Genomic DNA, 14,525 nt, shown 5'->3' on the forward strand with positions numbered 1-14,525 from the left:
ATGCATCAAGCTGGAAAAGGCTACAAGAGCATTTCTAAAGACTTAAGCGTTCATCAAGCTAGAGAAATTGCCTGCAAATGTAGGAAACTCAGTATGGTTGCTAGCAGTGAGCATCCTGAAAAGATCAGTTTGTGACTTCTTGTAAGACCATAAGATATAGGAGAGACTGAGAGCACCACGTGGAATGCTGAAGGAAGTGAAAAAGAACACAAGGGTAACAGCAAGGCCTGCAGAAATCTCTAGAACTTGTTAAAGTCTCTGTTCATGTGTCCACTAGAGAAAAAACACTGAACAAGAATGATGTTCATGGAAGGACACCATGTAATAAACCATTGATCTCCAAAAAAAGAATTGCTGCACAACTCAAGTTTGCCTGGATGTTCCACACCACTTGTGGGACAATGCTCTGTGGATATATGAGACAAAAGTTGACTTCTTGGTAGAAATACACATTGTTATGTTTGGAGGTAAAAGGGCACTAACACTAAAACCTCATCCTAACTGTGAAGCATGGTGGAAGGAGCATCATGGTTTGGGGCTGCTTTGCTGCTTCACAGCCTGGACAGCTTGCAATCACTGAAGGAACAATGAATGTGAAATTGTATCAAGATACTTTACAGGAGAATGTCAAGATAGCAGTCCATCACCTAAAGCTTAATAGAAGTTGGATCGTGCAACAAGACAATAATCTGAAAGACGAGAGTAAATGAACAACAGAATGGTTTAAAAAGAGAATTTGTGTTTTGGAATGGCCAAGTTGAAGTCCTGACCTTAATCTGATAGAAATGTTGCAGAATGAAGTAAGCAGTTCATGCAAGCCCAGCAACATCCCAGAGTTGAAGCAGTTTTGTAAAGAGGAATGGTCTAAAATCCCCCCAAGCCGACGGGTAGACTGATCAACGGTTACCGGAAATGTTTGGTTGTACAAGGCTGCACACCAGTTACTGAAAACAAAGGTTCACATACTTTGCCTAACAAATACAAATTTTTCAATAAATAAATGAACAAGTATACACAAACACGAGGAAATCAGCAGATGCTGGAAATTCAAGCAACACACAAAATGCTGGTGGAATGCAGCAGGCCAGGCAGCATCTATAGGAAGAAGTACAGTCGACGTTTCGGGCCGAGACCCTTCGTCAAAACTAACTGAAAGAAAAGTTAGTAAGAGACTTGAAAGTGTGGGTCGGGGGGGGGGGGGGGATCCGAAATGATAGATGACAGGAGGGGGAAGGGATGAAGCTAAGAGCTGGAAAGTTGATTGGCAAAAGGGATACACAGCTGGAGAAGGGAAAGGATCATGGGACGGGAGGCCTCGGAAGAAAGAAATGGGGAGGGAAGCACCACAGGAAGATGGAGAGCAGGAAAGGAGTGATTATGAGAGGAGCAGAGAGAAAAAAAAGGGGATAATAAATAAATAAAATATATCAGGGATGGGGTAAGAAGGGGAGGGGGGGGGGGCATTAACGGAAGTTAGAGAAGTCAATGCTCATGCCATCAGGTTGGAGGCTACCCAGCTGGTATACAAGGTGTTGTTCCTCCAACCTGTGTGGCTTCATCTTGACAGTAGAGGAGGCCATGGATAGACATATCAGAATGGGAATGGGACATGGAATTAAAATGTGTGGCCACTGGGAGATCCTGCTTTCTCTAGCGGACAGAGCACAGATGTTCAGCGAAATGGTCTTCCAGCCCGCGTTGGGTCTCACCAATATATAGGTCGTACCAGGAGCACTAGATGCAGTATATCACACCAACAACTCACAGGTGAAGTGTCATCTGACCTGGAAGGACTGTATCACACCAGCATACTCACAGGTTCTTTCTCCCTAGGCCTCCTGTCTCATGACCCTTTCCCTTCTCCAGCTCTGTATCCCTTTACAGGGAGAACATGCAAGCTCAGCAGCACCAGCGGTCAGGATTGAACCATGGTTGCTTAGAGCTGAGGCAGCAGTTCTACTAGCAATACCAGTTTACTGCCCCCTAAGGAAACAGACAAGCACAAATGGTTCCTTCCACTACTTTTATGGCCGGGTTGATCCTTATCTGATGATCTGTGCACATAGTGGCTGACAGATCAAGTGGGTAATGTTTAAAACCATGCAAGAGTAAGCAAAATCTATACTTTATAAACACTCAGACCCAGTGGGAGTAGAGTGTCCAGATCTGGGAACCAGACTTTAGGAAAGACGTAAAGGCTTTGGGATAGGATCAGAAGGCATCTACCAATACTTCCAACAATAAAGGACTTCATTAATTCTGTATATAGACTGCAGCAGCTGAGGTTGTTCTAGGGATCCAAGAGAAATATTTAAAATCATGAAGAGGTTCAACAGAACAGACTATTCTTGTTAACAGAAGAGTCAAGGATGAAAATTGAGGATAAAATATTTATGCAGCAAGTAACCAGTGGTGAGTGTACTGCAGGAAGGGAGACAGGGTTAACTGTGGTGTTCAAAAGGCAGGTAGATAAGGACCTGTTCGACCTTTCTCTATAACTCAGATGCTCAAGTCCTGGTAATATTCTGGTAAACTTTTTCAATCTTATTTACATCTGTCCTGTAGGTAGTTGACCAAAACAACACACAATATTCTAAGTTAAGCCTCAGCTGAGTCTTATACAATTTCAACATAACATCCCAACTCCTGTACTCAATACATTAATTTTGAAGGCCAATTTGTCAAAAGCTTTCTTTATGACCCTATCTACTTGTGAGATCACTTCCAAGGAATTGTGGATCTGTATTCCTGGATCTCTCTGTTCTACCACACAGCTCATGGTGCAGGTCCTTCTAAAGAACAACACCTTGCACTTGTCTGCATTAAATTCCATCTGCCCTTTTTCAGCCTATTTTCCCAGCTGGTCCAGATCCTGCTGCAAGCTTTGATATTCTTCCTCGCTGTCCACTACTCCCCCAATCTTGATGTCATCTGCAAATTTGCTGACCCAGTTAACCACATTATCTTTCAGATTGTTGATGCAGATCTGAATAACAACTGACCCAGAATCAGGTTTATTATCACCAACATGTGTCGTGAAATTTGTTAACTTAATAGCAGCGGTTCAATGCAATACAGAATATAGAGGAAAAAATAATTAAAATAAATAAGTAAACCAATTACAGTATATGTATATTGGATAGCACACCACTGGTCACAAGTCTCCAGTCAGAGGGGCAACCATCTACTACAACTCTCTGGCTTCTCTGTGAAGCCAATGTCTAATCCAATTTACTACCTCATCTTGAATGCCAAGTCACTGACCCTTCTCAACAAAGCTCACAGCGGGACCTCGTCAAAAGCTTTGTTGAAGTCCATGTGTTACAGACAGAATTTGTGAGCATTTTGAGAAGCAGTTTGATTCGGCATGGCTTTGTGAGTGACAGATCATGTCTCATGATCCTGAATGAATTCTTTGAGGATCTGACAAATCACATAGAATGGTGCAGCATAAGAACAGGTCTTTTGACCCACAAATTGCTGAGTTAGCTAAAAAGTAAATCAAAAAATCCCCTAAACCTAATCTCCTCTTACCTACACAATGGCCTTATCCCTCCACATTCCTGTGCCTACCTAAGCTTCTCTTAAAAGCCTCTAATGTATTTGCCTCTACCACAATTCTCTTTGAACCTACCCCCTCTCACTTTGAATACATACCCTCTGGCATTAAACATTCTACCCTAGGAAAAAGATGCTCCCTGCTTACTCTATCTATGCCTCTCTAATCTTGTAAACCTCTATCAGATCTCCTATGCCACTCCGTTTATCCAGTTCCTCATGTAGATAACATCCACTGCTTTGCCTTTTCAGCCCACCGATTCAGAGAAGAGGGAGCAATGCAGGGAACATTGGGGAATGGCTATGCTAGGGGGGAGGTCTGGAGAGATGGTGTTGCTGGGAGAATGAGGACAGAGGAGAGAAAGAGGTAAAATAAACAATACCAGAGCTGCAAGTTGCTGGAAAACTTAACTAAAATGGAAAGGTGGATCTACCCACAGGTCCCATAAGAGATAGGAGGAGAATTAGGCCATTCAGCCCACCAAGTCTGCTTCACCATTCCATCGTGGCTGATCCGGATCACATTCAAACTGATACACCCGCCTTCCTGCCATATCCTTTGATGCCCTGACCAATCAGGAAACTATCAATTTACACCTTAAATATACCCACGGACTTGGCCTCTACGACTGTCTGTGGCACAGCATTTCACAGATTCATCACTCTCTGGCTATAAAAAAAAATTCCTCCTTACCTCTGTTCTAAAAGGTCAATAAGGTCAGACATGCGTGGTCAAAGAAACAAAGTTGATGATATTTTAATCAGTTACCTATTTTGTTGAATTCACTATCAAATCCCCGGGGCTGCAGAACAATTGGATGGAAGATGAGGTACCCAGTGTACCGGGAAAAAGACAGGAGGTCACAGTGGAAAGCAGTATTAATTTACTCAGTGAAGGGTAATGATTGATGGGTATTTCTCTCATTGGAAACCGTTACCAGTGAGTTTCACAGGATTCAGATCTCAGTCCATAAATTTCTGTAATACATACTACTAATTTAGACACAAGTGTAGAGGCACAATAAAGTCTGTGGATGATGCAAAGAACGGCTGTAGGATTTGCAGTGGAGAGGAATGCTGCAGATAAGCAGAAAGATGAAAACTAGAAGTTAATTCAGAAAAGTACAAATTGATGTACAGTATTTGGGGAGATGCAACAGTGCATAGGAATACATTGAATGTGGATATTGTGTGGTGTGAGGAAACAGAGAAAGCGTGGAGTTCACGTCCATGGATCCTTAAAAATAGAATGGTTTCGTTTATTAACCAATACATAGAATATAAATAATCATGCTAGAGCTGTGTGCAACACCAGTTCAGCCACAGCTTCAGCACCGCCTACAGTCACCATACTACCAGAAAGATTTGTGAACATGGGAGAATCTTAACTATGGAAAGACTGAATAGTGTGGGCTGTTTCTTTTGGAAGACAGAAGGATGATGTAAGACTTAGTAAAGGTGTCTAAAATTAAGAGCTACACTTATTTCTGTAAAATCTTTGACTCTATATATCACTTAAAAAACAATTACTAGCTGCTCCCAATCTGCTTCAATGTTTTGAAATTATACTCTTAGGTCAAGAGTTGCAAGAGAAATGGGGAAAGATTACCCTGCAACTTGCACATACAGAGACCAACAACCCACCTTATCTGGTGTCAATAATTGACATGTGGAACTAAAAATGCAGCTAGGTTTCCTGGATTTATAAAGATAAGAGAAACATACAAGCTAAGAGATCAGGTTCAAATGAAACATCCCTGCACTAACAATGGCCAACAGGAACAATTCTGGTTGCTGGAAAGCCTGAAAGTGGACTGATCGAATTTACTACGATTTAAATAAGGAAGGACTTCAGTTAGAAATTACTGGGAAAGTTAAGGTTGAGCTAGGGAATTAAAGAGGTTTTTAAGGTGATGAAAAGTTTCCATGATATAGGGAAGTTAAATTCATCACTCAAGAGAATGGATCAAAAAACATAGATCAAGGATTTAAATCCTCCAATAAAAGACCTGAAGACAGGAACATTTTTACATTCCAAATTGGCAGGTTCTGGAGCTTTCAAACTGAGCTCTGCTGATCCAACAATAACTTCAGTTAAAGATGAAGAGATTCTCCAAAATAAGCAAGTTACATTATGAACAAAAGTCAGTCTAAGCAAGGCTTGTGTAATCAGTCTTCAGCTCCCTACAGCCACTTTCCTCTTTACATTTGCTTTAGAAACATGGGCTAGACTCTACCATTACAGCTACTGACTTGCTGTGAACATATAAAGTTTTCCTGCTTGTTGTGCCAGAGTCAGACAAATGGTTCGCATTGGCCCAACATTCTTTGCCAGCTCATCTGCAGTAATGCACTATTTTCCAGTCTTCAAGTATAGTTTCTGTGTTAATCTGAAATTAAAACTCTAATGGAAGTCAATCATGCCCACTATACTTCACTCCACAGACCACTAACAGTCCTTCTAAGTGTGGTGACAAATCATCCGCAAGTCTGTTGGAGTCGTCAATTGCATCCAGTGCTCACAGTGCAGTCTCCTCTACGTTGGTGAGACCCCGATGCAGATCGGGGGGGAGGGCTGCTTCACCTTCACATTGACTGACTGCCACAAAAGGCAGGATCTCCTGGTGGACAATCATTTCAATTTGACTTCCTACTCCCACACTGACATGTCTGCCCGTGTCCTCTTCAACTGACGAGATGAAATCAAATTCAGTTTGGAGGAGCAACACCTCGTATCCCGCCTGGGAAGCCTCCAAACTGATGGAGTGTATGTCAATCTCTCCAACTTCTAGTATTTCTCCTCCTTCCTTCCACCTTTTTGTATTACCCATTGTGGTTATAATCGCACCCCTCCTCTACTCACCTGCCCATCACCTTCTTCTGGTTCCCTTTCTCCTTCCCTTTATTCTGTGATCCAAGGCAAGTCCTTACCAGTGCCTTATAAAGCCGCAGCAACACACTCCAGCTCCTGTATTCTAGTCCTCTTGAAATGAATGCTAACATTGCTTTTGCCTTTCTCTTCACCGATTCAACCTGCAAGTTAACCTTCAGGGTGTTCTGCACAAGTGCCTTTACATCTCAGATTTTTGGATGAGGCTGAAGCACAGATGAATGAGGCCTTCTCCACCTAGCATCTTGTTGGGGAATGTGCAGTCACTGGAAAATAAGATTGGTGATCTCAGGGCAAGGCTGCTCCATCAGAGGCAGATCTCAATTATTTGTTGCATTGGTTCGATGTAGATACTCCAGACTCAGCTATGCGACTGGAAGGTTTTACAATTTTCAGAATGGAATGAACCACAAACTATGGTAAGGAAAAGGGTGAAGGTGTGTGCTTTTTAGTCAACTCTCGTTGGTGCATGGATGTTAGGGTTACGTCGACCCCTTGTTTCCCCTGACTGAGAACACCTATCAATTAAACATAGACCATTCTATTTGCTTTGGGAGTTCTCATTCATGATCCTGACTGCAGTTTACAAGGGGTGATTGATAAGGTAGAAGGAGGTGAGTTATTAACTTAGGGGCGGAGTTTCAAGATGGCGACGTAGACATCTGCCTTTTAGGCGCTCTTCATTTTTTGAACTATAATCACCCGTTAATCAAATCTTTTCGTATTTAATCATATGGGATTGATACTTATGACTTACTTTTTTTTAAACTATCTTTGATTTAATTTTTTCAAACTTAAAATGGCTTCAGCCAAGAAATCGTCTAAAGAGCCTGCATCCCTCGAGGCAATTTCTAATCTTCTGGATACTAAACTGGCAAGTTTGGAAAGTAAACTTACCTTGAAATTGTCTGCGCTTGAAGAAGTTGTTAGAGCGCTTGATACCAAGTTTCAATCGCAGGCATCAGATATTCAACGGCATGAAGAAAAGATCGCGACTCTTGAAGATTTAGTTCGTCAACAAGTACATACAATTGAAACACTGGAGAAAAAGTTACTGTCGACTGCTCAAACAGTAGAGCATTATAAGTTTAAAGTCACCGATCTTGAAAACCGATCTCGCAGACAGAACTTGCGAATCATTGGACTTCCTGAAAATGTTGAGTCTGGTGACTTAATTGATTTTTTCTCTAACTTACTGTGGGAAGTTTTTGGCGCTGATGCTTTGAAAGTTAGACCCACTATTGATCGCGCCCACAGAGTTTCGAGATTCTCGGCCTCGAGCGACAAGCCACGGGCTGTGATTGTCCGTCTCCATTATCCCCGGGAGAAAGAGCTCTTAATTCGCTTAGCTCGTCAGAAAGGTATGATTTCTCACAGAAACAATAAGTTTCGTATTGTTGAAGATTATCCATTTGATGTGATGAGAGAAAGAATCACTTTTAAACCAGTGATGGCAGAGATTCATCAGATCGGACTTAAACAAGCTTTAAGATATCTAGCGAATCTTAGAGTTACTTTGAACAACGGTAACCTGCGCTTCTTTAAAACTCCGACAGACGCGAAGAAATTCCTCGAGGAGTATCGATCTTCTATCATAAGTTGAACTATGTGTTATATCTTTGCTGACTTTCCTTAATGGTTTTTTATTGTAAGAAAATTTGGCTTTTTTTTAAAAAAAAATGCCTATAAATGTTGAAGAATTTCTGGAAAGAAGACGCCAGTTCGTTTTGTGCTTTAATCCATGAAGCCGCGTTATAGCTTTTCACTTTGATCTGTAGACCTGTTTTTTTTTAATCACGATTATAGATGCTCTTTTAATTTTATTACAATGATCTTTTTTTTAATTCTCTCTCTCTGGATTGTGTATACACATTTATACTTTGTAATAAGATTTATTTTTTTAAAGATGTCGTCTCTTCTTCCCATAAGACTTTGCTTTTCGAGCTCGTTTATTTGTTTGCTTGTACTTGAATATGGGATGAATGTTTTGGATTCTTAAACCTTTTTTGTATTGTAGTCATCATAGAATCCTTTTTCTATTCTATTTTGATGACTTTTTTTTACTTTATTTTGATTGGTGAATTTACATTTATATTTTGTAATATGACTTTCAAAATGTCGTTTCTTCTTCCCATAAGTCTTTGCCTTTGGAACATGTCATCTACTTGTATTTGAATATGGGATTTTTCTTAAAGGCATATTACACTTTTTTTAAACTTTAATGTTTATTCTTTTTTTTAATCAATGATTTTCTGTTTTATTATATTACATTTTTATCTCTTTTTGATTGATATATTTTTTTTTAATCAACCTTTCATCTAAACCTGGGTGTTGCATACTCTCTTCTTACTTTTTCGTGGAGTTGCCATCTTGATATGGGGGTAATATTAGTATTAGTTAGTGCGCCTGCCGCTTGGCTTTCTTTCGAGGGTTCGGGGGAGGGGGTAGGGGTCTCTTTTCACGCTTTTGCTTTTTAGTTTTTTGCTTTTAGTTTATGGGCCGACTTTAAATTATTAATATTGTTGAAGTGTCATGTTCTCCGGTTGCTCCTGAATCATTTCCCCTTCTTCCTGAGTTATGGGTTATGTGTCTTTTTAACCTGTTACGATATATACAATTAATACTGGCATGATGGATAAGTCTATTAATTTTATCTCCTGGAACACTAATGGTTTAAACCATCCGATTAAACGTAAAAAAATATTTAAAGTATTCCACAGACTAAATGCTAATATTATTTTCGTACAAGAGACCCATATTAGGAGGGAGGATAATCAACGCTTCTTTAGGTTCTGAAGGGCCAACAATTTCACTCGAATTTTACTGCCAAAATTAGAGGTGTGTCTATTTTTATAGACCCTTCAATTTCGTTCACACATCATGAAACTATCTCTGATCCACAGGGCAGATTTTTGTTGATTACTGGTTCACTTTTTAATCAAAAAGTGGCTTGTTAATATTTATGCTCCAAACTTTGATTGCCCTGAATTTTTTAAACGTTTATTTACTTCCCTTCCTAATTTAAATGAACATATGTTGATAATGGGTGGAGATTTCATTTGTTGTTTGAATCCCTTGATGGATAGATCTAAACCTATTCGAACTTTTCCGAATAGATCAGCCTCATATATTAATTCCTTTATGGTTCATTTGGGAATTACTGAAATATGGCGTTTTTTGTATCCTAAAGATAAAGAATTTTCATTTTTTTCACATGTATATCACAGTTATTCTAGAATTGATTATTTTCTTATTGATCATCGTTTATTAACAGATGTTATTGATTGTAAATATGACTCTATTGCCATTTCGGATCATGCTCCTTTGAAGTTGTCTATTAAGGTATTGGATTCCTCCATTAACACTAGATCTTGGAGACTCAATGCTACTTTGCTTCAAGATTCAGAATTTATCACCTTCATTGAACAGCAAATTGACTTATTTTTTTCAACATATTATACAGAAGAGATTGACAGAGGAATACTCTGAGACTCTTTTAAGGCTTTTATTCGCGGACAAATTATCTCATATTCCGCTGGTAAAAGAAAACAAAGGTATCTTGATATAGCTATATTGGTGGATAAAATTAAAGAAATTGATAAGATTTACTCCGTGACTCCTACCAAAGAACTTTATAAGAAGAGAGTTGAGCTTCAAATGGAACATAGTTTATTATTATCTTCTTCAATTGAGAATCAATTAATTAGGACCAGGGCTCAATTCTATATTCATAGTGATCGAACTGGTAAATTATTAGCTAACCAATTAAAAGCTATTTCGACTAAGCGACAAATTATTAAAATTCGTAAACAAGATGGTAATTTGACTACTGATCATAAAGAAATTAATAAAACTTTCCAAGATTTTTATAAATCTTTATATCAATCAGAATCCGATGGTGATCTGTCCATGATGGATGATTTTTTTAATAATTTAAATAATCCCAAACCGACAGATGAAGATCGGAGTTTGTTTGATGCTCCTATTTCTATGGCTGAAGTAGGAGAGGCTATTTCATCAATGAACTCAGGGAAAGCCCCAGGCCCTGATGGCTATATTATGGAATTTTTAAAAACTTTTTCTTCCTTGGTTTCCCCATGGTTATGTGAAATTTTCAATGATGCATTTATTAAGAGATTACCTCAGTCTTTCTATGATGCTACTATTTCTCTAATTCTTAAAAAAGATAAGGACCCTACCCTATGCGCCCTATATCGCTATTAAATGTAGATTCTAAGATTCTTACAAAAAGATTAGCTATTAGGTTAGAAAAGATACTGTCACAGATTATTTCAGAAGATCAAATTGGGTTTATTAAGAATTGGTACTCCTCTTTCAATGTTAGAAAATTGATTAATATAATTTATACCTCTTCACCCAGAACCCCAGAATGAGTCATTTCATTAGATGCTGAAAAAGCTTTTGAATGGACATACTTATTTAATGCGTTAAAAAATTTTAATTTTAGTTCCAAATTTATATCATGGATTAAACTAATATATTATAAACCTGTTGCTTCTGTTCTGACTGATAATCATAGATTCTCTTCTTTTCAATTATCTCGTGGTACGAGACAAGGTTGCCCTTTAAGTCCTCTATTATTTAATATTGCATTGGAACCTTTAGCCATTGCTATTCGTGAATCACCTAATATTTTTGGTATCACCCGTAATGAGAAGTTATATAAGTTATCACTATATGCTGATGACTTGTTGTTATATATTTCTGATCCTGATAGGTCTATTCCCGCTATTCTATCCTTGTTGGCTCAGTTTGATAGCTTCTCTGGTTATAAATTAAATTTGAATAAGAGTGAATTATTCCCTTTAAATGCTCAAACTTTAATGAACAACAGGGTACCATTTAAAGTTGTTACTGATAACTTTACTTATTTAGGTATAAAAATTACCAAGAAACAAAGATTTATTCAGATTGAATTTTTTACCTTTGTTTTATCAAATTCAACAACTTACTACTAGATGGTCTCCCTTATCCTTATCATTGGTTGGTCGGATTAATGCTATTAAAATGATGGTTTTACCGAAATTTTTATATTTATTTCAAGCTCTACCAATTTTTATTCCTAAATCTTTTTTTGATAACATAGTTTCAAAAATTTCCTCATTTCTGTGGCAAAATAAAAACCCCAAGTTAAGTAAAAAACATTTACAGAAACCTAAAAAAGATGGTGGTTTAACTTTACCTAACTTTAGATTTTACTATTGGGCGAATAACATTCGAAACTTAATATACTGGAAACATGATTTGGATTCACCATTATGCCCACAATGGGTAAATCTGGAATGTAATGATGCACTAGGATACTCTTTATTCTCCGTTCTTGGATCTTCCCTTCCCACTGATTTAGCCAAGATCAATAAACAAATATCTAACCCTATTGTCAAACACACATTACGAATTTGGTTTCAATTTCGTAAGTTTTTCACTCTGAGAAATTTTGTTCTTGATAGCCCTATCTTATTTAACTTTTTTTTTTAAACCCTCCTTAATAGATCAAGCCTTTAGCATATGGAAAAGGAAAGGTATAATATGCTTTCGTGATTTTTTTTTTGAAGGTAGTCTGATGTCTTTTGATCAACTTTCTAACAAATTTAAGTTACCTAAAACTTATTTTTTTTTAGATATTTACAAATCAGAAACTTTTTATATAAAGTTTTACCATCCTTTCCCAATTCAACTCCAATGGATTTTTTAGATATAATTTTTACCTTGAACCCATGTCAGAAGGGTTTAGTGGCACTTATTTATAATATGATCATGAAGGTACAACCAGAAATGTCAGGAAGAATTAAACAAGAGTGGGAAAAAGAGCTTCAATATACTATATCAACAGAAAAATGGGAAAAAATTTTACAAATGGTTAACTCTTCTTCTTCTTCTTTAATACAATTTAAGGTGGTACATAGAGCCCACATGTCTAAAGATAAGCTTGCTCGATTCTACTCCCATATTAACCCTCAATGTGACAGATGTCACTCAGAAGTTGCTTCATTGACCCACATGTTTTGGTCATGTCCCACCTTACATAACTATTGGAAGGATATATTTGCTATCATTTCCTCAGTTTGGAATATTGATTTACAACCCCATTTTATCACTGCAATTTTTGGTATACCAATTGAGGATGGTAGTCAATTTTCCCCTTCGATTAGACAAATGATCGCATTTGCAACTCCAATGGCTAGAAGGTCTATATTACAAAATTGGAAAGAAGTAAACCCTCCTACCATGTTTCAGTGGTTCTCTCAAACTATTTCTTGTTTGAGCTTAGAAAAAATTAGAAGTACTATTTTTGATCCATCAATTAAATTTGAAGAGACTTGGGGACCGTTTATTCGACATTTTCATATGAGTTAATTTGACCTCTTCCAGACCTTTTTTCTTTTTATCCTTGTTTTGGTATGGAGTTCCGGAGTTCTTGACACTATCATGTATATATAAACTATTATTATTGCCCATGTTAGTTAAGGTTTATTGCTTTATTTTAATACATATTTTTTCTTGTATTTTTTTCTCCCTTTTGTGATTATCCTTTTTTCATATACAATTAATATAGGCTTGATTGATTATCTTATGATGTTCTCTGTTGATATCTCAATAAGATATTGATATCTTGTTATTAATTTAATTTCAAGCCTAGTGTATTTATAACCTATTCAATGTTATGTTATGTTATATTATTATTTTCTTTTGTATATGAAACTCAATAAAAAGATTGAAAAAGAAAGTTATTAACCTCAAACTTTCTGCGTAATCACTCAGAGTTGAACTGTATGTGCATGTAACGAGAGCTATATAACCCATCTCCTTCAGGCCACAAACTTATCAATCACTCCTGCTGTGGACACTTTCTGGAGGTCCAAGATCCGTATGCTGCACGACTGCTGGACAAGTGTGTAAATGTAGGAGGGGACTATGTTGAAAAATAAATGTGCCAGGTTTTCTAAATTTGACTCCTTCTACCTTAGGCCATGAACTTATCAATCACCCCTCATATATACCACCACTGGAAGACTATAAGCAAGTACTTGCGAAACTGCACAATGCAGTCTGCAGGCAAGAAACAGCCCATTCCAGTGCATTTCAAATTACAGTCAGTGATTTTAACCAGGCCTGTCTAATCAACATCAGCACATAACCTGTTGCATCAGAGGTCCCAACACATTAGACCACTGCTACACTAAGATAAGGAATGCTCATCGTTATTTCCCGAGACCACATTTTGGCAAGTCGGATCATTTAGATGTACTGCATACAGACAGAACCTAAAGAGCAAGGCTTCAGAAACCAAGACAACTAAGAGGTTGTCGCAGGATGCAGAGGAACGGTTGCAGGATTGCCTTGAGTCAGTGGACTGGGCCGTGTTCAAGAACTCCTCTGAGGACCTGAATAGTTGCAACAGTTTTTATTTACAAAAAGCTGTAGATGAGTGACTCCTCACGAAATCGTTCAGGACCTACCCCAGTCAGAAGCCCTGGATTAACCACAAAGTCTGGAATTTGCTGAGAGGCGGATCAGAGACATTCAAGTCTGGAGATCAAGAATGCTGCAAGAGGTGCAGGTATGATCTCCAGAAAGCTAGCTCACAGGCAAAGAGGAAATCCCCGACTAGGCTGGAATCAACAACGGATGCTCGACAGCTATGGCAGGGATTGAATGCCATAACCTCCTACAAAGTTAAATCTTGCGACATGGGACAGCACAGAGCTTTGCTACCATCTGAGCTCAATGCTTTGTATGCTCGTTTTGACCATCAAAACAGGGAGGAACCATTGCACTCCTGATAATCCTTTGGTCTCAGTACCTGAAGGTGACATGTGAGCTGCCTTCAAGAGAGTGAACCTAAGGAAAGCAATCCAGTCCATACATAGTAATTGGTCAAGCATTGAAGACCCGTGCTGACCAACTGGCTGGTGTGTTCTTGGATATCTTCAACCTCTTGCCCCAGCAATGTGCAGTACCCACCTGCTTCAAGCAGGCTTCAATTGTACTGGTGCCCAAGAAGAGTGTGGTAATACACCTTAATAGACATCACCCAGTGGCACTTACATCCAGT

At 38.3% G+C, this 14,525-nt stretch overlaps 1 protein-coding gene across 2 annotated transcripts in view; it reads right to left on the reverse strand.

The window, feature by feature from the left end:
• The window catches only part of exosc7 (exosome component 7), a 177,987-nt gene that overhangs the window by 109,660 nt on the left and 53,802 nt on the right, over positions 1 to 14,525 (reverse strand). The gene's annotated exons all lie outside the window — the stretch shown is intronic.

Source organism: Hypanus sabinus, chromosome 20, assembly GCF_030144855.1.
Source record: "Hypanus sabinus isolate sHypSab1 chromosome 20, sHypSab1.hap1, whole genome shotgun sequence".
NCBI lineage: Eukaryota > Metazoa > Chordata > Chondrichthyes > Myliobatiformes > Dasyatidae > Hypanus > Hypanus sabinus.